Source organism: Rattus norvegicus, chromosome 18 (genome assembly GCF_021556685.1).
Source record: "Rattus norvegicus strain SHRSP/BbbUtx chromosome 18, alternate assembly SHRSP_T2T, whole genome shotgun sequence".
NCBI lineage: Eukaryota > Metazoa > Chordata > Mammalia > Rodentia > Muridae > Rattus > Rattus norvegicus.
The window spans coordinates 74,727,501-74,753,996 of NC_141551.1; the positions used below are offsets into that span (position 1 = coordinate 74,727,501).

The 26,496-nt window shown below is 42.0% G+C and overlaps 1 long non-coding RNA gene across 1 annotated transcript; it reads left to right on the plus strand.

The window, feature by feature from the left end:
- The first annotated feature begins 6,270 nt into the window (after positions 1–6,270).
- LOC134483062 (uncharacterized) lies at positions 6,271–23,934 on the plus strand. Its single transcript, XR_015642678.1, has 3 exons — positions 6,271–6,447; positions 17,782–17,866; positions 22,596–23,934. It is a non-coding gene; the product is annotated as an uncharacterized LOC134483062 (long non-coding RNA).
- Positions 23,935–26,496: the final 2,562 nt, after the last annotated feature.

The following is a 26,496-nucleotide window of genomic DNA, read 5'->3' on the forward strand; positions in this document are numbered from 1 at the left end:
AAGTACATTGAATATTTACAAACAAAAAACATTTGCAGGCAAGTATGTTAAAATTAAGTTTGTTGAGAAGAGAAGGAATCTTGTTAATGGGGTAGTTATCCAGAAAATTAACGTAGTGTGTATTGTAAATACATGGGAAACAGACTTTTCTTTCTAGCATTAGCTCTCAACAGTAAGTGATAATCCCAGTTTTCCCCTGTCCCAAGATAGAAAGCTTACAACGATGATGCTTAACTTCCACTTGTGTATCCTTGCATTCAAACATGGGTTCTTTTGAATGATCACTAATGTTAGCTCTTACACTTTTGTTTCTACTTTAGACCTTGGATGCTGCGTGAGCTCTCTGAAGTTTATATTATCCATTAATTGCTCCAATATAATGATTAGCTTGCCTCCTATTTTTTTTCCTTGAAAGAAGCAACATGAGACTACACATAACTAGTTATCATTGGCATTTAATAAACTTATGAATTAATTAGAACACAATCTAACGCATTTTAGTTTCCTTTCTATCCAAGCAGACTGAAATGCATTCCCATTCCCCTGTCAGCTTCCTAGGTTTTCAGTGTTACTGCATTTTCGATCCTTCCTCTGATGAATGATTCCAAGTCAGTTGTACTGGTGAGGTTGTTTTTGTTGTTGTTTTTGTTGTTGTTGTTGTTGTTGTTTGTTTGTCTGTTTTATCAACTTGACACATACTACAGTCATCTTTGACAAGGCAACCTCAATTGAGAAAGTATCTTCATTAGAGTGGTCTCCAGGCTAGTGTATAAAACATTTTATTGATTGATAATTAATACGGAATTGCTCAGGCCACTTTGGTTTGGACAAATGGTTGTAGGGCCTCTAAGTCTAAACAGACAATGGAGGGCAAGCCAGTAGGTCATAGTCTTCAATGGCTTCTCCCTCGGTTCTAGTCTCCAGGTTCCTGTCTTGACTTCCTGCCTTGATTTCTCTCTCAATGGACTCTGACCTAGCATATGTAAGCAAATTAAATCCTTTGCTCTTCATGTTGCTTTTGGTTATGTCTTTATTACAACAGAAAGATAACTAGAGCATTGGTACTTTATTATTGGTACTTTATTGGTTTGTTATCATTTTTTTCTGTTCAAATGAGACGTCAGGCTTATCTACAGGATATAGGATGGTACTTTTGGTCCCTCTACATCTCAGCCAACTTTGTTAAATGCTTCACCCTTAGTAAGCTGGAATTGTCTTTACTTGCATTAAGTGCATAGTTAATATCTACGTAAAACAAAAAAGAATTAAATATGTCACATTAGACTTTTTGCTTAGAGAACAATCATTAATAGATACTCAATATTTAATAAATTGATAATTTCGTGTATCAGGACAATTTTTACTACTAATTCACTTGGAACAAATCAAATTCAAATTAAATCTATTAAGCACTCTATCAAACCATGTTTGAATCAGTCCCCACACACCTAGAGAGAAAGATAATAGGATAGAAGACTGAGAGAAATCCTACAGAGCATAGCCACTTAATATTAAAAAAATAATACCCAAAACATACATTGTCAAAAGACTGAAAAACTAGTCTTAGGAGAATTCATATACAGAAGACTGAAGCTAGATTCCTATTTCTTATCCTCTACGAAAGTTAACTCCAAAGGTTCGAAAGACCTTAAGACAAGACCTAAAACTGAAATTATTAGAGAAAAAGAAAAGGGAAAATACCTCAAGTCACAGGTCTAGGTAGGGATTTTCAGGGAAGAACTCCACCACTCAGGGCACAATGCCAAGAGTTGACAAATGAGAATGAATGCAATTAGAAGCCTTTGCACAGCTAAGAAAACAATTGAGTGGAGAGAGAATCTACAGGGTAAGTTAAAAAATGTCTGCTAGCTGTATATTTAAAAAACAGAACTAGTACAAGGGAAAGGGGAAGGGAAGAGAAAGAGGAGACTCTAGAGAAAGGGGACAGAAAATAAAGGAAGGGTGATAGACAAGAGGGCCATACGGTGATCAAGTAACAGTGTGTGTGTATACGTACATGTATATATGTGTGTATGTGTGTTGTATAATAAATTTACATATAGAACATATATATTTCCCTATATTTGATACACTCACATGAAGAAAACTTGTGTTGAAGTATCTGTTTTCTATAGCTAAACAGATGATATAGAGGTATGTATGATGTATATGACAGAGAAGTTTCAATTTCATTGGAGAGTGTGAATCCTTTAAACACAGAGTAGGTTTTGGATTTTTTAAATCAGGAAAACGGAGAATGTTTCTACCTAGAAGGCAATAGTTTGATTAGGTGATACGTAGTTTTAATTATTCTAAACTTGGTGTAATAATCAAAAATGTAAGCTTCATATTCAGACAAGACAATTTGAATTTTTAAACCCATTACCAAATACTACAGTCAAAGATAAATTACTAATTCCCCTAAGTTTTAGTGTCTTCATATGTAATGAATAGGGGGTGCTAAAAATAACCTACATGTAATTTTAAGACTACACTATAAATATAGGGTACTTGGCATAAAGAATAGAACTTAATAAGTATTTAACAAAACACGATTATGTACATATTAGGGCATCTTCTCTGATAGGTTAATTTATTAAATATTTGGACTAAAATCAGTTAGAAAAAAATTTTAGGTACCCAAACACTGTCTTTGAGGGGTTTATCAGATGCATATGATGATGAAAACTGAAACTAAATCGTGATTCCTGAAGATATTGTAAATCTGAAAAGATAAGCTTTGTGCAGAAATTCAAACTTAAAATGGAAAACATTAGGGTGTCGTTAAATAAAATTAGAGATTCTGTTAGATTTTGAAGTAACAAAATACTTGTTGTCTATCACTCTCATCAGCCACGGTTACGATCCTGATCCTCTGGAGCTAAGGAACTGGGTTTAGCTCTTAAAACATCCATTTCTAGTCAAGTCCCAAATGCATGTTGTTGGGACCTCTTTTCTGTACCCTCTGCTCGAAGGAATTGAGAACGAATTCTTCTTCCACTGGCAAAGTCTGGTGGCCACAGGGAGTGCTCTCAAGTAGTTCCTGCTAAACTCTTGTTCCAAGTATGCTATTGGATGTTGCTTCCGTTCTTTGGTCAAGCTTAAAGGCAGCAAATCACAATTAAGACTGGAGATGGTGTTTACACGACTTGCTTCAAAGTAGCCTCTCCGTGAAAACAAATAAAGAGACCGGGAGAACATGGTATGAACTTCCTGAACAGTTAAAGAATATAATCATTGCTCTAGGGAGATGTTTCACTGTGAGGATCGCAGGTGCTCCTGCAGAGAACCCATGTTCAATTCTCAGAACACTCATGGCAGCTCAGAACTGCCCGTAACTCTATCTGGCACCCTCACACAGACACACATACAGGCAAAACACCAACAAATAAATATTTTAAAAACAAACAAACAAACAAACAAATATTTTAAAAGTATTAAAAAGCACTCTGTCGGCGCCAGCACCGACCTGGTACCGAGAATCGGGCAAAAGCCTACGGTATGAAAGAAGCACACACACACAGGTTATTCGTGTCAAGCCAGGAGAGGAAGAGAGAGAGACTCCTGTAGCTTTATTCACCACTTATATACCCAAGTTCCCCAGGTAATATCTGGGAAGCACAGTGGGAAACCCTGGCTCGTGACTTCCGGTAACTTCAAGATCTGAATTAATTAGGGAGAAATCTGAGAAGACCAGCCTAAATCTCCAGGATAAAGGCTGAGGAAGTAAAAGGCAGAAGTAAATTGACCACCACCCAGGTGTGGTCCAGGTGTGTCAGTTCCACATGCATCAGCCGGGCTCAGCAGAGGTCATGCAGTGGAGACACGGGTGTTTACTACTTGGTCTTTTCTTCCTGTGCCGTAAATACATGGGAGAGGCCTCTGTACAACAATCCCATGACTTCTTAACTGCGGCCATGCAGTTGCAAAGCAGCCAGGCCCAAATCCAATATGGCACTACAGCACTCTACCAAAAAAAAAAAGCACTCTACCTATTTTGAGGGTAATAAGTTTTACAGCAATGTGATGAGTAAACATATGAGATTGTCTTTATTATCTTTTAAAATCACCAATGGGTCATTTGTTTATAACTTCGGCAATCTTTTTCCTCCACTCATATATCTATCATATGGATTGAGCTTATTAAACTTCAGGGAATGTGTGCCCCCTCCCCAGATTTCATTGAGTTTAATCATGACTACTGTCCAGGACCGGTGTTGAGAGCAGTAGGGTGACTTTTTGCCAAGTCATACATTAACCATGCTGCCTGTGGTTGCTAAGGCTCCTGGCAGGGCTGCCATGTAGAAGTTGGAAGAACCCAGAAAGAAACACGGTGACATCTGCAGGGGCCAATTGTGAGAGAGATGATAGCACAAATTATTTAGATTGAATTGGACTGGCTTACATTTCAGACAAAAGGCAGGAACAAGAGAAATTTGAAGACATCGCAGCTGGCGGAAGGGAAGACTATTGCGAGCTGGCAACAGGCATGGGTGGCTACCCTTCTGCTCAGAAGAACTACCTACCCATTCCTGTGTCAGGTTCTCAGCAGCTTGTCTTATAACAGCATGCTTCGCCTGAGTCAGTATGCAATGACAAGGACATGAGTTTGAATATCTCTTATGACACCTTCCTTCAGGGTTAGATGATACTGTCAGTAGAGGATTTGGGGATCTTTTATAATGATATTTCCCACGCCTGCCTGTGATCTCACGATCGTATCGTTTTTAGTCATATTTTGTAGAACCAGAAATGGAGCAGTCCCTGAGGACTAACGACTATGAGCGACTGTGAGGTTTTTTACAGTTTTTGAGACATTTAATGGCTACCAAGATATCTTTGTTAGTTTAAGACAAATCACCACAAGTCTGAAGTGACTTTAATTTGTTTCATCAAACACAAGGCATAAAGAAAACGCAACCACTATTAAAGATTATCCAGCATTGGTTTTTACAGTTTTATAACTTTAGAGCTCAAAATTTTTATATATAAAAAAAGCAAATTTGCTAGCAAACAGTATTTTCAAGACTTCAGAATGGAATCTTGCCGGTGCCTGTGGAGCAACTGGCACTTAAGGACCTTAAGAAATGACAGTTTCTTCGGCACAGCCAAGACCAAATTATGCCAAGATGGGACACGAAAGTCCAAGGATGGTTCTAAGTCAGAATCTGATGAACTATTTAAACTTCAACTAGCGAGGCACACAAGACCCTTAGGTGACACATCCTCCATTTTAACCAGCTACACATGGGAGCTGCTTACAGAAAAACATTAACAGTAGTAACTGAGTGTGTGCAGAGCTGTCTCCCTAGCAATGAGTCCCTAAAAAATTCAGTGTAACAACTACTTCTACAGTACTTACAGTCATCCACCATATGATTATAAGTAGTGCAGAGATGATCGAAAGCCTGCAGAGAGTATCTGTAGGTTATATGCAAAGGCATGATACCTTACAGACTTGAACATTGTGGAGTTTGGTATCCTTAGCTGAGTTCTTCTAGACCTAGCCTCACCTATGCATATCAAGATCCAACTGCCTTTTATTTAGCTTTAAATTTCACATTTGTGTATTTAAAATGGAGTATTAATATCATCTTCAAACATTCTTAAAGTTGTTAGCATTTTCTAAGGCAAAAGTTAAAGACCTTTAATTTCATTTGACTTTGACCCGTCAACATAGTCAAGTACAGCCCAAGAAAATGTGTGAAGAAAAATTAATATATAACCAAGACAATGGAGAATATAAAAGTGTAGCAAAAGAATTATAGAGAGCATTTAGATCAAACGGGGGGATATAAACAGGTAAATTTGTTTCAGTAAATTTTACAAGCATGTATGTTCTCTATAAAATCCGCATATGAATTTTAAGGCAAAGTTTGAGTTCTGTATTTTTATAGATTACACAAAGGTTAAGACAATATACATTTATCAAACAGATATGTATTGCCTTACTGCCTTACTAGTAAGAATGTGTATGTGTGTGTATATATATATATAAAACTTGCTGAAAGTCTTTGATTCCAGGTTGATTTGCTATTTAGTATTAGCTATAAAAGTCACATCTGAATTGCTGTTACTGTCAGTATCAGCACACGAGGGAAACATAGCTTATAGACTGTGCTGAAACACCAGAGCTCTTATGCGACACCCTGACTTGGTCTGACATTTACATAAACAAAGCCAGTCAGAAATAGACACGGTGTCTTCGGAGGTCACTAGCCACTTCCTGTGTTCCCTCTACCTACCGTTACCTGACTGCCGATCCATGCTGAGAACGTACTCGGTCAGCTTTAAGCCCGTAACTGCAATCAGTGACTACAGCTCAGTGGATAATTGCAGTTGGCTAACCCAAGCAGATTGATCTGTTTCACTGAGTGGGACCACACTTGTTTCGTGGCAAAGATTAGAGAGTGATTCAGCATTCATGAGAAAATGTAGCATCAAAAGGTTAGTAGAACAGTCCTGGAAATGAAGCCATATTGGGAGCGATTGCGGAAGGAAATGGTCTGGATTTATTATCTTCATTAAAGAAATTGTGGGTCCCATGGATACCAGGAGTGTCATGGAGACCCAGCTAATAGGTTTTTTATTGGATTATTGTCGGGCTGCTGCACCTGCTTTGAGGAGGAATGCTCGCCTGTTTCCTGGCATAGGCTACAGGCCATGAAGCTGTGAACAGTCACTGGGGTGGGAAGTGGAATTTTCTGTTCTTCAGAACATTCTCAGGGGCTGTAAGTCTGACCGCTTAACTGTGGAAATAAATGGGAAAACTAAAAGTCTAGGAAACAGAAAATTCATTTCCGCTTTCCTATTTTACTTTGAATCCGTGATATTTCTCTAAAAGAAGTTTGCTTAGATAAAATCGTGAAGGCTTGTATTTAATCAGTGAAATCCTTGTGAAGCCCAGAGGTACTCCTGTCCCTCATGTTATATAAACATTGGCTTTAATTTTGTTATTAATACATGTTACTTATACAGAACAATGTACCACTGTGACATTAGGGTTAGTGATACAGAACAATGTATCACTGTAACATATTACAGACCTCCATCCTGTCTGTTTCCCATTGCCCTAAACACTCCCTATAAAGTTGTATATACCCTATATACCCCGTGTGCCTCCATTCATCCCCTGGTTTCTTCTTCTCTTGTAGTGTCTCTAATCCTTTCATGTCTTCCCTTTGATCCCATGTGAAAGAAAAAAATATGTGGATTTTTTTTGCTCTAAGGCTAGTTTATTTCACTTCACATGGTGATTTCCATGGTCACCCATTTTCTCACATCTTTGTGGGGGAGTAAGACTCTGTTATTTACATAGACCACATTTATAAAAAAATCCATTCATGCATAGATAGGCACCAAGGCTGATTCCGTAACTTAACTATTGCAAACGACACTGCAGTAACTATGAATATGACAGTATATCCATCACAAATTAATATTGATACTTTATGCAGATATTATTAAAATTTATTTATAAATATGCAATATATATCAGAGTGGACAAACCTAAAAATATAACTAATGTACTCTGGGTTTTTTTCCTCTCCCTATGTTCCCTCTTGTATTTTTTAAGATGCGTCACGGATCTCAATTAGTTTTGGAACTTAGGGGTTAATGTGAATAGAGGGTCTGTTACTGTCTGACACCTGTTCAGTAGCAAGCATTGGTAGAGAGCACACAGAAATATTCATGATACTGTGATCTAATTTAATAATTACGGGAATTATCTTAAGTCATTTGGTAACAGGAAGTTAGCCAACAGGAAAGGACTCCATGTTCTTTCTTTCTTTCTTTCTTTCTTTCTTTCTTTCTTTCTTTCTTTCTTCTTCTTCTTCTTCTTCTTCTTCTTCTTCTTCCTCTTCTTCTTCCTCTTCTTCTTCCTCTTCTTCTTCCTCTTCTTCTTCTTCTTTTCCTCCTCCTCCTCCTCCTCCTCCTCCTCCTCCTCCTCCTCCTCCTCCTCCTCCTCCTCCTCTTCTTCTTCTTCTTCTTCTTCTTCTTCTTCTTCTTCTTCCTTCTCTCTCTCTCTCTCATATGCTTTTGTGTTTATGAGTGGGTGTGGAGAATCTAAGAGGAACATAGAAAGGGGAAAGATTATGATCCAATGAACCCCGCAGAAGAGGCAAAGGAGGAGTGAGAGGCATAGAGGGCCGTGGGAGACCAGGGCTAGTAGTACCAAATGAGCAGGGCTTATAGGGGACTCACAGAGACTGAACTGGTATTCATAGAGCCTGCATTGGTCTGTGCTGGGTCCTCTGCATACATGTTATAGTTGTTGGCTTGTTTGGGGGGACTCCTAACATTTGGAGTGGGTTGTCTCTGACTCTTTTGTCTGCTCTTGGGATCCTTTTTCTTATTGGGTTTGTTTGCCTACCTTTGATGTGAAGTTCTGTGTTTAGTCTTATTGTATGTTGTTGTGCCATGTCCCTTTGGTGTCCCTGGGAGGTGTGTTCTTTTCTGGGTGAGAGGAAAATTTGTAGTCAAGATGTATTGTATGAGAGAAGAATGAACACAAAATTTTAAAAGAAAAATATTAAAAATTAAACGCCTTGCATGGTTGGAGATGATGTTAATAATGAATAAAGCCCGTGGTGCCTTGAGTCGGGGCTGCTTCTCTATGTTCCTTTTCATCGTTACCCATGCTTCCCCTGTAGCCTCTTGCCTTTCAAGTAGATCACATTCTCCTCTGAAAAGTTTACATTTTTCCAGGTAGTTCCTCAAAAGGACAACATAAGTCTTTCATAAATCACAAATGTATTCTATGTGAAGTTCCAGGTACATTAGCATGGATACATTTTAGGACAAGCTGCTCCTGAGTCCTGATACATAGGCCACTGTCCATTCAAATTTCTACAGCAGGTACAGGCGAGAGGGAACATATATACTCATACTAATTAATCATGATAAAAAGCTCCTTTGAGCCACCTCAGATAGGTAGGACTAGGCTCTTTGACTTCCAGTGTGTACTCCTGCTTATCTGGAAGATATTCCTCTCAAAAAGACCCACCATGAGATGCGAGTCACTAAATCAGCTCCTACTCACAACCAAGGATCAGACACATGAAACTGCAAGCCATCTTTGCAATGGTTCCGTCAGAACTATGTTCAATTTCTTATTTGTTTAATCTAAGTTTTCTTGTGACTTGATTGTGGATAATGAAGATGTTGGCCTTGGGTTAACCTCTTGCAGCCACGTACGATGTATATACAAGCATATAGAAAGTTTAAGGGCTAGAAACACAGAGAGTCACATCTCACTCCGAGGTCTGCCTGTTGCCAATTACATCTGTTGGTAGAAGGACAAGTGGCCTTGCTTTCCTATGCCTAGTTTCTTCATTTATAAATTGAAGTCATTGGTGCCACATTTTCCTTCCTGTCCTATTTGATGTTTTGTTTATTTATTTTACTACAATAAGAACACTTACCAAGATATCTACTGTGTAAGTTAGGGTTTTACTGTTGTGAACAGATACCATGACCAAGGCAACTCTTATAAGGACAACATTTAATTGGGGCTGGCTTACAGGTTCAGAAGTTCAGTCCATTATCATCAAGGCAGGAGCATGGCAGCATCCAGGCAGGCATGGTACAGGAGGAGCTGAGAGTTCTACATCTTCATCTGAAGGCTGCTAGCAGAATACTGGCTTCCAGGCAGTTAGGATGAGGGCCTTAAAGCCCACACCCACAGTGACACACCCACTCCAACAAGGCCACACCTTATAATAGTGTCACTCCCTGGGCCAAGCATATACAAATCATGACATCTACCTTTGATAATATGTTTTTTCTAGTACTGAGGACCAACTACAGGGGAGCAAGTATTCTGTAATAAAGCTACATCCCCAATGAAGCAAGAGAACAAAGACGTGGTCTAGGATACATGGCCAGGAAAGCTGGGATCAGGGTGACAGGGCTCAGAAAACCCTGGAAGCTCAGAATTTTTATTACATGGAATGGAGCAGAGAGGTTGGATTATTGCGTATAGATAAAAGAGAAGTCATGATTTTTCATACAGATCAATATGGAGGAAGTGTTGTAAATATAACTGAGCAAGGAACGTGGCTTTGGTCATCTCTGTAGGAGCAGTTTCTGTAGGGAAGCAGTCCTCAGGCCGTAAAGAGGGAGCAGGTTGTGGTGGTTATATCCTGCACACTGTCACTATCTATACATGACCAGAGGAAGGCTTTGCCATCCCCCTGAGTTTCACCCTGAGGGGAAGGCTTTGCCATTTTTCCATGTCTGATACCCAGGCCCTTGACATATCTGTGCCCGTGTCCACAGCACAGATTCACTCAGAACTTCATTTGCTCAGGCCTTTTTTTCCCTCCAATTCCTACAGTAACTGTTTACAGAGTGTTGTATAGAGTAGCTTATTCATCATGTATACTTCAAGTATTTTATACGATACCTCTCATTTGCTCCTACCCTCAGTCCATGGCAACTATTTTTTTTTCTTTTTTCTTTTTTTTTGGAGCTGGGGACTGAACCCAGGGCCTTGCACTTGCTAGGAAAGCACTCTACCACTGAGCTAAATCCCCCTGTCCACGGCAACTATTGTTTGGGTCTCTGTTTCCATGACTGGTTATTTTAGATATGATTTATAAATGTCGTCATGCCATGTCCAGCCGTCTAGGATATTAAGGATTGGATATAGTCTTAGATCCTTGTCATGGTGCTGAGTATAAAATACTTTGATGACAGTTACTTAAGGGAGAAAGAGTTTATTTTAGCTCATAGTTCAGAGTTCTGTCACGGCGGGAAGTCAACATTACATCTCTAGTCAGCAGAAAAGTGAAACGAATGTATCCATGCTAGTGTTCTGTTCACTTTCACCTTTTCACACCCTCCAGGATCCCATGGCCAAGTAATAATGCTGTCAACAATTAAGGTAGGTCTTCTCAAATCAATTAGCAGTGAACTTATCCCATTACATTGTGTATACACACACATACACACACACAATCACACACACATGCACATACACGCACGTGCGTGCACACACACACACACACAGACTTGCCCATTTGCTAATACAACACAAAAACCTTCTCACATGTGTGCCAAGAGCCTAAACATCAGGTGATCCTACATCCTGGCAGTTTTACAACATCATCACAAACACTAAATGTCCCGAGGTAATTCACATGTCCCTTGGTCCCTAGGTAGTGGTACAACTGAGACACAGTTGGAGAACAAGGAATCTGATCTAAGCAATGGGTTAACTTTGTCAGTTAGGCTATCAGTTCTGTGTTAGGCTAACGACAGTGACCGTGTAAGGACTTAATGGGACTGAGGTTCGGTGTAGAGCAGGCTGTCCATCACTGAAGCACGCTTCTGAAGAAAGGACCTTGGCTCTGGTCCCCTCCTGTTCCTTCCTGCTCCCTGGCTACGATGTCAGCAGCAACTCTCCTCTCCTGCACTGTCACCAAAGATGTTCTGCCTTACCATTTCATGTTCAAAACAATGAAACCAGTGAACCATGGACCGAAGCATTTGAAACCATGGGCCAAAACAAAACGTTCACTCTTTCCACGGTTTCTCTTAGGTACTTTGTCACACGCAGGGTAGGCTGGGTGATTTCACTTAATTTAATCTCTTCCAGGTTCTCTCAGCTTGGCATATATGACAGGAAGCAAATTCTCCTTTATTTCATCATTTGATGTATGCCTGGGGCATAGACACTTTGAAAAAAAAATCAGTATTGTGAACACAGAGGTGTGTCATTCCAGGAGGTCAGCACACTCACTTGAGCATGTTACTCTATCAAGTTCAAGAGCTGAAGAGGAAGGAAAGAGCCTTGCTTGATTATTGCTCAGCGAAGCTTTCAGCTTTATGGAGACCGCTGATGTTTGCAGTCGGTGCTGGCGAAACTGTGCTGTTCATGCATCCTCTGCACAAGTGAGCATTTAAGAGCCTCCTTACAAATTGCACTACCTGTTAGTCTGGTATAAGGTCCCATGAAGACCTGCTTTTAGAACAGGGAAAACTCCAAGAAGATGTACAGAGGAGAGATGCTGGGAAAAGCCCAGAATCTTAGCACCCTGATACCTTAGACCACAGCTCTGGGGTGTTCTTGCAGAGGTTATCCAGCTGCTGTGGTGCTTGGCTTCACATGAAAATGGTGGTCCATATTCAGTAAAGTCCTCGGAAAATTTAAGAGATTAAAAATAAGTCCCAAAAAGTTAGAGTGCACAAAAAGCAGTAGATATAAAAAAAAATTAGGAAATATTTCGTCAGAAAAAACATGTTCCCTGGCTCAGTTTTAAATGAGCCAGATGTTGTGGGATCTGAAACAGTCATAAATAAGGTGAAACAAACGTGCATTCTCTTTGGGTCTAGTGGCAGCTGTAACTGGACCCTTCCTTTGTTTTTCTGTGATTCATCACTGTGCACTGAGGAGAGCTGAGACTGGACTTGGCTTGGTAGACCAGAGAAATATTCAGATCCCCCACTGACTAGTTTGAAGAGACTTGGGAACTATGCATTTCTGGGATATATGTATGTATCTGTATATATGCATACATTTTTCCCAAAAATCACAGGTGTTCAGGGGGAAATACTTTCTCATGCATGAGAAACTTCCCAAAGGCTTTTCTTCTAAATATTTTCTCCCTGTTTTTCTTTGGGCAACTTTAGTGGGGGACATCTTCAGAAGGTGGCTGTACACTGAGGTAAATGAAGAGAGGGCAGTGCAGTTTGCCTTCTGAAAGCTGACAGAGAAAACATAAGGGTAAGGGGAAAGCATGATTTACAGCAGAGCACAGAACGTGGTACCCCTGGGTTGTCAGCACAGAGCTCAGGTGGGGCCACAGTTATGATGGCTGCCATTCTGGATACTCAGCTCCACATACTCAGTGGCAAGGTATAGAAAGGACAGAGTTATAAAAGTCCTGTACCCGTGGTTTTGCTTTGCCATCCAAACTCAGCACAGAATCCACTCTTGGCATATGCGAAGCTGGGGGGTTTCTTTTCACATCTTGCTGATCAATGATGACCTCTACCCACTCTCTCCCTTAGAAGACAGTGGGGACTTAGGCTCCATCGTGGTCTCATACCTGGATCTACCTTTTGCCTGTCTTCTCTATTCTCTTTTTTCTATTGTGAGTGTAGTCACTGTAGGACCGACCAGTGGTCTTCACAATCTTTCTGATGTAAGGTATTGCAAGCACTCGGAGGAAAGTGGAAGTAGGAGTCAGAGCTGGCATGTGCTAAGCGCTCTCTGTTGGAAATGCCACTGGGTTCCTAAGCAAGCCCAGGAAGGTACAAACGCCATCCCCCAATCTGTTAGTGTAATGGGAATGGCTATTAGACCCTGCACCACTTATCAGTCCCCACCCACCTGTCCCTCACTGCATGCAGCCTGGATTGCTCACACTATTTTGTGGTTTTCCTTGTCTCCTTCACGGTTGTTACATTCTGTGGACCACTACAGCATCCTTAGATCCTTGATCTAACCCAGCTCTCCTTATTTGACACTTGCCAAAGAATCCCTACTTATTGTCCTTGAACTTCCTGCTTTTGTCTCCAGCATTTCCCTTCCCCGTCACCCCTTGCACTCAGCGCACTGATGCTTTATTTCTTTTTTAACTTGGTGGCTTTCACTCTTGTTCATTTCCTCCCATGAGTCTTCTCCACCCTCACAGCCAAGTCCAGTTCCTCTTACGAACATCTGTTGTGCACCACACCTGGCAGCCACTTCTTGCTCGAATGTCAGCACCTCAGCGATTTTCTTTCTGAGGAAATCCCTATTCTCCATTCAGGGAACAAAGGATCTCTAAGGTGACCCCCTTGGAGGAAAAGTGGGGGTGGGTCGGAAGTGGAACACACTAGACTTTCTGCGGAATCTGTCTCGGAATGAACTGATACTCAGAGTCAGGGATGAACAGAGCTGATCATTCTGATAACAGGTCCTCCCCTCCCCCCAGGTCTCAGGGAAATGCTCTGTTTGAGGCCTTAATCTTTTGTAAATCATCCACATTATCCTGCTCCTTTTATGTGTGGCTACATATGCCGCAGTGCATGTCTGCACCTGAGAAGAATTCAGACACAGACAATGGAATTACCAGGAGCAAAGCTTACATGACCTGCTGCTTCTCTGTCCTCCTCGAATTCTGATGGACTCAAACTCCTTCACCCTAAACTGTTCCACTGCAATTCTGTCCCCCAAGAGTCAAGTCTTCAAGGACACTATCAGTGCTGGCCTCATCTTTGTGTCACTAGAAGTTGACTAATAAATCGTAAGGTCAGAGGTTATAGCTAATCGGAGTTAGTGAACCCAGAAGGAAGAAGCTTATCTGACTATGGAGTTGGCTGAAGGAAACTGAGCAGGAGGATGTAAGTCAGAAACCACACAGCCCACAGGGGAGGGAGGAGGACTTGTTCACAGAGGAAGTAAAGAAGAAGAATGGGAGTGGCTTGGAGATCCTGAGACAGAGTCTGGAAACCGAAGGCTTACTCAGGTGTCACTCTACTTTATGGAGCAGGAAGTACACTCATTCTCGGAAAGGATGTACATCGAAGAGAAAACTTTCTTTTGGACGTTTAGGTCAACAGTACTGGATTTCCAGGGAAGACTGGGCAGTAGGACTAGGGCCTGCTAGTTAAGGTTACAGTGGTGTGTGTGTTCTCCTAAATCTTTACCACTAGGCAGCCACCATCATGGAGTGCTGGCTGCACAGGTTGTGGACAAGGAACTCCAGAAGCTCTAACTTGGAAAACCAACGCTAGCAGGCCTGGTGCCATCTTCTCTGCAGGATTTTCTTGCAATGATAGAGCAAGAGAGGCCACTGAAAGCCTGTACTCCAGAGGCTCAGAAACAGCAGCCAGTCTGGATTCCCTTGTAGTCTCTCTGGCTGCTCATCCTGCTATCATCTATTCACTGGGTACATTTTTAATATCTGTTACACTGAACGCTTCCAGAGCTCTGGGAGATTTGTTGAAATCTTGTAGCAGGAACTGCACAGCCACCTCTAGGTAAAGGCCAGGGGCCGGGCAGCCGCAAAGGCATCTCCTGCAGGAGTACCTAAGTGAGGACTGCCTGAGAGACCAAGGACTGCTGGCGCAGACAATGCCAGCCAATTGGGAACTGCTGTTTAGAGGCGTTCTTGGGACCCCACGGGTGGGAGTTATTAAAGGAGCTAGCAGCAGCGTTCAGATGATCTTGCTGCGGTTGGCATTCTCACCTGCTCCTGTTTGTGAGGCGATACCACCTCACCTCCATCCTTCAAGGCCAGGGTGGGTCAGGCATCGAGTAGTCTAGAGCACAGGCAGCACAGTCTAACGGCTCTTTGGACTCTCTATCCGAAAAAATGAAAAAAGGGACTAAAAAGTGTCCTTACTATCTTAAACATGAACAGAAAATGTTGGGATGTGGCAGAGGATAGTAAACTTTTCTGGAAGCAAAATGCTATTGTAATAACATTTGTTATTATTGTAATAACATTGTTATGTGGCTGCTTCCCACGTAGCCATTCTGCTCTGAGTTCGTATTATGTTTCAGTAGCAGTCATCTGCTTCAGCCTCTTAGAGAAGATGGCCTGGGACCTAACAATACCAACTAGAGTGAACAGGACTTAATATTCCTTCCCCTTCTCACTCTTCCCTAACCATGTCCTGGTGTCCATTGAAACACAGCTCTGAGGGGGTCAGAGTGTCAAACTTTTCACTTTAGTGTAAGTTGAGGGTAAAAACCTATTTTTTTTAAAATCTCAGCCTTGCTTTTTTACCCCCCTCCTTCAGAAAAGAACCTTAAAGGGCTTATGCAATATATCAGTGTATCAGTGTATCAAGGTATCAATGTATTAACATATCAGTGTATCACTGTATCAATGTATCATCAATGTGTCAATGTGTCAATGTATCAATGTATCAATGGTATGCTTGCCTCTTCTAATTCTTTAGGGCTGCCATAATGGAGTACTAGAGACTGTTTCGCTTTGCACTTATGAAGTCCAGGACTTCAAAGCTCTGAAAGGGTCAGCTCCTCCCTTCTCTCTTAACTTTGGCTTGTGGTTAATTTTTGCCATTCTATGGCCTCGTCTTTATTTTTACTGGGATATTTCTCTGCCTCATCTAAAAACAACTTTAACTGTGTATACGGATGTGTGTGCGCATGTGCAGATAGCTGTGCTCAGAGGCCAGAAACGGGCATCAGATCCACTAGAGTTGCAGTTAGTGGTGTCTCTGAGCTGCCCAAAGCGGGTGCTGGGAACTGAACTCGGGCCTTCTTTCAAAGCAGCAGTCACTCTCTTCCCCCTCCTTTCAGAAGACTGTAGACATCTCTTTCTAAAAGTGTCTGCAAGCCCAGTGAGCTTTGGGCTTCAACTTTGCAGAGTACAGAGAAGAAACTACCACACTGATTTCCATAGTGGAAAGTAAGGGCTCCTCTTTCCCCACAACCTCCCTAGTGTTTCTTACTATTTATTTTCTTGAAGCTGTAAACGAACCACTCTTACTAGGACTCTCAAAATGGTGTCAATTTTCATTTCTTTGCCAGCTAGGAATTTTGCATAATTAAAATATTTACTTATTTTTTGTTTTTTGTTTCTTTTTTTAGAACTATTTGTTCGGTTTCTTAGCCTATTTATTGACTGGCATTTTGTTTGGTGGTACATATTTACTATGAACTTTTGGAAGGAAAATGAAATTATGATTTTTTTTAAGGAAAATAGATCTGAAACTTATTACATGGAGTAAAGCAGTTCAGAATCAAAAGGACAAGAACCGCATGTTCTCTCTCATATGGAGAACCTAGTGTTTAACGCTTCTGTGTGTGAGTATGAATGATCATGAGTCAAGAAGCTAGAAGTGGAATGAGGGAAGGTACTGAGGACGGTCATAGAATGCATGCAGTATAAAGCAGAGAGGGGTCTGCCCACTCAAAGCAGATGGTTCTCTAATGGGGTAGGAAAGGAGCCGAGACAAAGGCCAGAGCAGGAAAAACAACTAAAACAAAGAATGGACAAACTAATCATCATAAAGCCTATTACTTTGAATGCCAGTTTTTAAAGAATATGCTTGCAACACGGAGAAAAGGCTAAACGGCCAAGTCAACCTACACAGTCAGTTCAGAACTCGAACCTCACCCAGCAGATTGAAGTCTGTAGTTTTTGCCTGAGTCACTGTGGGTGGAAGCATCAACCTGAAGGGCACGTTCTCACTTTTGCAACAACTTATGGAGGTGGCGTACGTGCCACATGAATATTCTACTCATGAGCTAGTGCCACGGAGGTCTAAGTTTATTAATGGTTGTTTGTTTTGCTTTGTCAGTGATTCTGACAGAGTATGTAGACATAGAACGTAGGCAGTTGTGCTTGTGAGAGAGGCTCCAGTCAGGTTTAGCCGATGGCGGAAGACTCACCCTGGATGTGGTTGGTTCCACCCCTGGCATAGTGCCTAGACTAGATAAAAAGAGAACAGGGAGTATAGCACTCCTTAGCACCCAGCGCTCTCTCCTTCTTGACATCAGACTCTGCGTGACCAGCTGCCCCTCTTCCTACTGTGTGCCTTCCCTCCCATGATGCCCTGTGTCCTTTCAAACCCTGAGCCCAGATTATACATCTTCATTAAGTTGCTTTGGTCAGATTTTTTTTTTTGCAACATTCATAAAAGTGCCATGGATGGGATGGAGACCGAATTGTATGTACCATGGATGGGATGAAGAGCGAATTGTATGTATTGTGAAGATACTAAGTATTTGTGTGTGTGCATGTTCCTGTGATACAGTGAATAGTTGGAGTTCAGAGGAGAATCCGTGACATTTTGTTCTCTCTTCTTATCTAGGGATCAAACTCATGTCATCAGACTTGGTAGCAAGCTCCTTTATTTGCTGAGCCAACTTGTCAGCCCCTAGGACATACTTTAAAATGTAAGTTAAAAGTCCTGAAGACATCACAGATCAGTTTTTCTCTGGTGCTTTGTGAAACGTGCTGAGGGGAACAATAAAGGGGAAAAATGCATGAATGAATAAATAAAATAAAATAAGACTTGGACAAAATCTTCCCATAGATGCACGTTCATATTCATTCATTTCTCTTTCTGCCAGTCCATTACACATCTGGGTAATGCTTAATCTGACGTTGCAAAAACAACCAGAAAACACAGGATGTCACTAAATCCAAGATAATTACATAAGTCTGTAAGTTAGACTTATATTCCATTTAGGAAACAGTTTCTTTGGTTGGTTGTTTAGTACCTGGGTGCTCTGAGGTGTCCAGTGAGTTGATATCGTTCTTCCTATGGGGTTGCAATCCTCTTCAGCTCCTTCAGTTCTTCCCCTAACTCTTCTATTGGGGTCCCTGGGCTCAGTCCAATGGTTGGCTGTCATTATCTGCATCTGTCTTAGTTGCTGGCAGAGTCTCGCAGAGGACAACCATACCAGGCTCCTGTGTGCAAGCATATCTTGGCTTCAGCAGTAAGTAGACATGAGTCAGTCCGGAGTCTGCTACATATGTAGCAAAGGGGTGCCTTATCTGAGAGCAATGGCAGGGGAGGCACTTTTTCCTGTGGAGGCTTGTTGTCCCAGAGAAGGGGGATGCTAGAGGACTGTGGCAGGAGTGGGTGGGTGAGTGGGGAATCACCCTCTTAGAAGCAAAGGGGATATGAGATGGGGTGGGGAGCTTGCAGAGGGGAGACTAGGAAGAAGGACAACATTTGGAATGTAAATAAATACTATTACTATTACTACTATTAATAATAATGATGATGATGATAATAATAAATAGTTTATTTAAAACATATTTTCAAATGGATTTATTTTATGTGTATGAGTATTTTGCTTATATGTATGCACATATACCATGTGTGTGCCTGGTTACATGGAGATCAGAAGAAGCCATGGGATATCCTACAACTGGAATGAAGGATGTTTGTAAACCATGGTGTCAATGATAAGAATCTAACCTGGGACCTCTGGAAGAGCAACAAGTGTTCTTAACTGCTGAGCCATCTGGCCAGCCCCTTTAAAACAATTTCTAATAGAGTTCATTCTATGAGTTTCCTTTTCCATTCAGATCTGTTGGAAAAGTGTTGGTTTGTTTGTTTGTTTATTTATTTATTTAGTCCTGTTGACATGAAACATGGTGTCTAGAATGTTGTATGCTCCCACATCTCCTCCCCCTCTTATCTCTTCCTCTCTCCCTTTCTCTCCTCCTCTCCCTCTTGCTCCTTTTCTTCTGCTGCTCCCTGACCCCACCCTTTCCAAGTCAGAGTCTCATGACACAGCCTTTCTGAGACTTATGTATTATGTAGCCACACCTGACCTCAAAATCATGATCGTCCTCTTGCCTCAGCTTCTGAAATGCTGAGATTCCAGACATGTGCCCCTGTACTCAGATGTCCTGTGTCTGGCTGGTGGTCACGTACTCTGTGCATTTCTGCTGTGTTGTGTGGGTATGGTTGAAAAGCAAGGCGGCCACCGTATCCAGTGGATTCACTTCTTTCCTACTGCGGACTGTGTGCAAGCCACATGGACAGAGCAGCTATACTCTAAACTACCATGGAAACATTTCCCAATAAACTCTCCTGTTGGAAGGGCTCACCTCCTGAATGGTGCTGCCATGTGCAGAGCCGCCCTGCTATGTAGGCAGCTTACTGCTCTATTCTCTGCTTACAACGCTACAACTTGCTGATTTACTTACATTGTTTGCAATGAGGATACACTGAAAGACTCTCTCTCTCTCTCTCTCTCTCTCTCTCTCTCTCTCTCTCTCTGTGTGTGTGTGTGTGTGTGTGAAATCTTTCATTGCAAAACTATTTCTACACTTCGAGGACAAATATTTCTCTTTCTCCTTCAGTCTCCACTTCGTTTGTATCCTCCAGGTTTACCGTCCTTATGTTCCCTTCACTCTCCAAGATTCCCTTCCAAACACAGACAGGCATATCTCTGATGGCCCAGTTACAGTTACAGAAAACAGCACACACGGTAAATAATTTAAGCACTAGGGTTTTACATCGGGGCATTATTAAATGACGCACTAAATGAGACACTGAACTAAAAAAGCCAAAAATACAAATTAAGGCTCCAGGAATAGCTCCTGACGCCACCATACTGTATTTGCCCACCAAGAAGCTGCTCATTTTTCATGACGACCAATACTAGCAAAATCCTAAGGTGACATGACTGAGAATGTTCATTACACCCCCGAGCTGCTATTGTTAGAAAGCCACCACTGTTGTAGATCCTAGGACCACAGTAGAACATGCTATAATTTCCATCAGGAAAATGGAAGTCAAGGTCCTGATTCTTGACATACATGGAATTGTTGACTAGAGCCACGATCCCTGGTAAACCCTTCCTGTAAAAGACAAACATCACTGTGTCCTTGCCTGCTGACAAAGCAGCACAGGGCGGCAGTGGAGCCTCCATTTCATCTCTGCTTTCAAATCACACACATATAAATACATCTCTTTGGCTAAATGTTCTTACTGAACTTTAGCTGCAAGGGCTTCTGGGAAATGTAGTCTTCTGTCTTCTGCTCAGCAGACCAGGATAGTATACTGGGCACGGTGTGTGGGTGCTAGAGAGTGAAATAAATATGACATGCTCAACCCCATGTGGTGGTTTGGATGAGAAATGTCCCTCATGGCCTCTGTCATTTGGATTCACGGCACCCAGTTTGTGACACTGTTTGGTGTTTAGGAGATGAGGCCTTGTGGAAGGAAGAATGTCACCGGGGTGTGCTTTGAGAGTTCTCCTCTGCTCAGCTTCCTGCTCCTGCTGCCTCACCAGTGCTTGCTTGCTGCCATGCTCCCCTGTCATGACCCTTGCAGCAGTAGACATATAGCATCTTCCTTCTGTATGTTGCCTTGGCCATAGTTGTTCCCCACCCCTGTCCCTCCCCATGGTTATTGCTTCTGCTCTTGTTTCAATCACAGCAAGAGTAAAGTAACCACATCACTACATCTGCTGCAAGCATCTTTTACTTCTTTATCAGTTGTAGCATTTAAGAGCGGAGGATGTCCATTGTTGCCACATTGTACGAAGCCTTTCAAATCATGGGGGAGCCCCCACTGTATTCCTTCTGTCTAGTTAAGGTCCATAATGCTGAAGTCCATATCGTGTCTGGAGCTTGTCGCCTGCTGCTCCACTGTCTACTATTAATGTCTTCTCATCAGTCCAGTTTGTTTTATCTGATGCATGTTCTTTGGCCTGTTCACTCATGTAGCTCCTTAGTCATTTCCTGACAGCCTACTGTGTGCTAATGAGTGGGCACTGGAAGTCCAATTAGCCCCACTACCTGCTTTTAGGATGGTCAGCCTTCTTTACAGTGGAGGTGGGAAGTGCAGTTCTGGGAAAGAACAGGAAGTTTCTCTCAGCGGAGGAAAGCGGATAATCGGCAAACAAGCAAACAAATTGTTTCTCTGCTCTCGAATTAATCTTGTAGACTCCTCAGTACTCTCTCCGAGAAAGGAATTAATTCGCAAAGCTCGAGCTTGACCTTCAAAAATCCTGACTCGGACTCATTTATCTGATTCAGTACTTCTAGGTGAAACACAACTCAGGGCCGTTTAATATTCTGCGTGGTCTACTCAATTTGCTATTTAAGATGTCACTACTGCTTTATCATTTGTCTATAAAAATCGATTTCCACATGCTGTTCATTGTGCTTCCATAAAGACACTGTTCATGTCACAGTGCTCTCCTGACTATAACATCCCCATAGTTGCTTATTGAAATCAGGGCCGAAGTCAAGTCACGTGCTGCACCTTTTGTAGAGCCTTCCTCAGCGATCCCTGCCCCTGCCCCATAGTACCATCTTCCTTCCTTCTCCTGTCTTGAACACCTGAGTTCATTGCCACCTTTTGGCCTGAGAAACTCTTCCCTGAGAACTTCCCCTTTCAGGTTCCTTTCTGTCTCCCAAGTCTAAGGTCAGGAGCCCCATTCTAAGAGCTTCTTTTGGCTTATTAACGAAAAATTCTAGAGTGGTAGAAGGGAATGGGGTTGTTCATTTGTCTTCGATTGTCTTGCTTATGTTTTTTGGACTACTAAAATCCCCTTGAAACCATTTGTCAGTTTACTGGTTCCATGTTTGGAGGCACAGTCTACAAGGAGCAATAATGTGCTTCATTTCTGTGGAATCTAGAACCGTGTCTAGAATTATATAAACATTTGTTCAATTGACAAATCACTGACACCTCCATCAACATGCTCTTGATCTTGTATGATGCTTTGTTTTTAAAAGCATTTCTGATCAGAACCTCCTGCTCACCGAACGCCTGAACTTCCCTGTTGCTGATTGGCTATGCTTCTCATTCGAGGTTTACCGCAGGTACTCCTGGGTATATTACCTGAAGGCATTAAATCCCCATGTCTTGCCGTTTCAATTCCAAAGACTGATTTTGGGGGCTGTCATCCAGATATGTACTTTTGTGCCCTATTTCTGTCAAAGACCTGTTTTCTAAGGCACACAAACCTACTTGACCCTCAGAAGAGAAGGGTATTGTTCTGACATTGAACTCTTTTGAATTCAATTACTTCTCAAAGTTGTCAAATGAGACAAGAGAAATGTTGGGGCTGTGGGGAGGGCCTGGCAAGGCCATGTCGTTGGATTAGCTCGCTGATTCAGAACATTACTTCCATATTTGCTCTTCCACAGAAGTCGACTTGTCTCAGCACCGTACTGACAGTTGCAATGATCTCTCTATGGTCTTCAGTCCTCGATGCCTACAGAATTCCTTGTTATAAACTTATCTCTTTGGCCTGGAATGGAGAGCAAATGACATCCTGAATGAGCATGCATTGTTGACATGAGCAGACCGTGCCTCGGATGCATAGAAAGGCCAGAGGAATGATAAGGCCCGAGTGCAGATGTTGACAGTGTGTGCACACCACAGCTCCCTCCTCCTGAATGAATTGTCTAAACTCCATGCCACAGCAGGCAAACTGGCAACTAGAAGAAAGGAAAAAAAATGTACACATGTTTAGTTTGACGTGAGCTGTATTTTTATAAATTTGATTCAATATTCCAAAATTAGAGCTCTGCATAAAAACTTTCACATTCAGATTGTGTGGAGAAATTAGAAGTTATGTCAATCGGTGGTTTACATTTCCACATAGCAACTGCTATCCTACAGAGACCTATCAAGATTAGCTAAGCCACTCCCTGTTCATCTGTGTAGAAGAAATGTGCTGAGTTTCAGGGCTGCTGGTGTATGTCAACCAGAGTGCATGGCCCACCCAGTCCCAACTTTTCTATACAAGTGTGTGTCATTTTTTTTACTCCCCATATGCCCATGTCATTTCCAAAGCCGAGCAGGTCATCACAACCTTCCCACTTGATTTTCGCCATACTGACTCCATTTCCTAAAGTTAACTCCTATATTAGCAACCATGAAAAAAAAAATGTTTGCAGACACCAACTGTAGAATTGTCCGGTCTCTGTGCCAGACATGAACTGCATTTTTAAAAATTTGACTCAATATTCCATATTTTGTACACAATAGTTTCACATTCGGATTGTGTGGAGAAATTGGAACCACGTCAACCAGCAGTTTTCACTTCCATGTGGTACCGCAAGTGCACGAGTGAGCAGAAAAATCACTCTCTAAGTGGGTCACATATTAATTTCGAACGGCCCCACCGATCCCGGAACATATGTTGAGTGCTTATGGTCTGGTCCCCTAGGATCTTGTGTTTGAGACACTTGCACCACAGGAAACAGAGCTATCTGATGTGAAGTCACGAGAGGAATTTCCACAGGAGAATGATTCCGTTGTATTTAATGAGTTGTATTTAAAGATATTCTTCTGAATGTTTGTGCGTACTAAGGATGAAAAAGAGAAAAGATTATTTAATGCCGTCCGCTTTTCAATTAAGATTCACAAGGAAGCCTGCCTGAAAATCTCAGTCTTGAACTTGACCTGTAGAGATTTTCCTCTTCGTGGTGGGCTCAGACTGGAATGACAGAAATAAAATTGATCTTGCTTTTTATCCGTACATTTTCTATGGGTGCCTAGGGAGAGGTTGTGCGCATGCGTTCTCGTCCTCTCTGCTCAGTCCTCTTTCCAGCTCTTCAGTTCTGCTGCGTTACCTGGGCATAGCTTTCGACAGGATGTGGTATGTGGTTCCTCTACACTAGAGCTCACTGCCTTCTTGGGTCCCGCTAGTCCAAAAGTTATAGCTGCCTTTTGTGCTTTACTCGGTGAGGTGAAATGGAATCTTTGCGAGCAATCTGGTCATTACTGACCTGAGACATCCAGATGTGATGCACAAAACAGATGATGGGATATGCAGGTGTGTTTTCCTTCTTTACTTTGGTGCATTGGACTAATCCGCTCTAAAACACAGACCTGCTGACGCGGGTCATCCCCGTGTTCTGCCTGGGTGCTATAATCAAAGCTGAAACACAACCGTCCCGTGCAACATGTGTTTAAAGAGCTCTTCCTGGTTTCGTTCAAGTCACTGCTTACTATACTCCTGATTTCAACCAGGGGACTCCTTACATTTTCTCGTGTCTTTTCCACCATGCAGATACTCTTTCAACAGGGTCCTTCCAAACTTCTACTGTCTTTATACAGTCAGTATCCCAAAACCATTCACCCTGAGAAAGGAATATTATTCTGTGGTGTTACCTTATCTTAGAGATAGAAGTGCAGGCAGCCAAAATAGTTAATGTGGCACCAAGCTGCTATCTAAAAAAATATATGCATAAACCCACAACTTAATAATGATTAAAGCAACAGTAATTAAAGTGAAGCAAATTGTACCCATATGTATGGAACATGGTTCCTCTCAACCAATTCATTTTTATTAAATATTTATTGCACACACAGTGCATGAGGCTAGAAGTTCTGAGAGAAAACACCAAAGGCATGGTTCCTACCCTTTGGGAACTTGTGATCTAAAGCAATTTAGATCTCAATTTGAGACAATCTGTTCTAGCTGTGACTCTGTAGATAAAACAAAGACTCTAGTTCAAAGCACCTGAGTTCCACTGCTCTCTTTTGCTCAGATTTCAAAACCTCTGCTTTACTCTCTCTAGTTAAAGAGAATCCTCTTCCTGTCGTTTAGGCATCAGTTAGGAGCTCACCTCTGTGCAGCTTACACTGACCCTCACAGCGGCATCGGTACCATCATTGATACTTTGACTAGAGTTGGGTGTCTTGTTATACACTGTGTAGGGTTGTCTCGTCCTTTATCTCTATGCTTGTCTCCTACGACACTCGATTCTGAGTTCTCCAGGATCTGAAGACGGTGTGTTATTCTTCATAGCTAGATCAGCACCTGAAAACCTGGGGATCTCTGCTCACCTGTTCAATAACTTACAATCGCCTCTGCGCTCTTCAGCACTAAATGTATCTATTGGTGGACATGGGAGAGTTCAGCCGCGTGATATGCAAGTGCTGGGGTAATGGACAATGATTATGGCATCAGGAGTATAAAAGACACATCTGACTTAAATGTTCTGTAGAAGCTTCCTTACCAAGGTGAGGTGGATAGGGGGATTGAATAAGTAGGACAAGAGCTGGAGAGATGGCTCAGCAGTTAAGAGCACTGACTGCTCTTCCAGAGGTCCTGAGTTCAACTCCCAGCAACCACATGGTGGCTCACAACCATCTGTAATGGGATCTGATGCCCTCTTCTGGTGTGTCTAAGGATGGCTATTGTGTACTCATATAAAAATAAATGAATCGAAGAAGAAGAGGAGGAGGAGGAAGAGGAGGAGGACGACGACAACGACGATGACGATGATGATGATGACGACGACGACCACGACGACCCCGGTCTAGAAATCAGATGCTACTCTCTCAAGGACTAGAGAAAGGAAATCATTTTAGCAGCAGGTGACCTCTCATGATATGAAACTCATTCAATCCCTAGAGCTTTGAGCTAGAAACCCATTCTTCCTCAGCTGAGGAGTACCTAAAGAAATGTTTAACATCCTTAGTCATCAGGGAAATGCAAATCAAAACAACTCTGAGATTCCATCTCATTCCAGTCAGAATGGCTAAGATCAAAAACTCAGGTGACAGCAGATGCTGGTGAGGATGTGGAGAAAGAGGAACACTCCCCCATTGTTGGTGAGATTGCAGACTGGTACAACCACTCTGGAAATCAATCTGGAGGTTCTTCAGAAAATTGGACATTGTACTACCTGAGGACCCAGCTATACCTCTCTTGGGCATATACCCAAAAGATGCCCCAACATATAACAAAGACACGTGCTCCACTATGTTCATAGCAGCCTTATTTATAATAGCCAGAAGCCGGAAAGAACCCAGATGCCCTTCGACAGAGGAATGGACACAGAAAATGTGGTACAATGGAGTATTACTCAGCTATCAAAAACAATGACTTCACGAAATTTATAGGCAAATGACTGGAACTAGAAAATACTGTCCTGAGTTAAGTAACCTAATCACAGAAAAACACACATGGTATGCAGTCACTGATATGTGGATATTAGCCCAAAAGCTGGAATTACACAAGATACAATCCACAGGCCACATTAAGTTAAAGAAGGACAACCAAAGTGTGGATGCTTCAGTCCTTCTTAG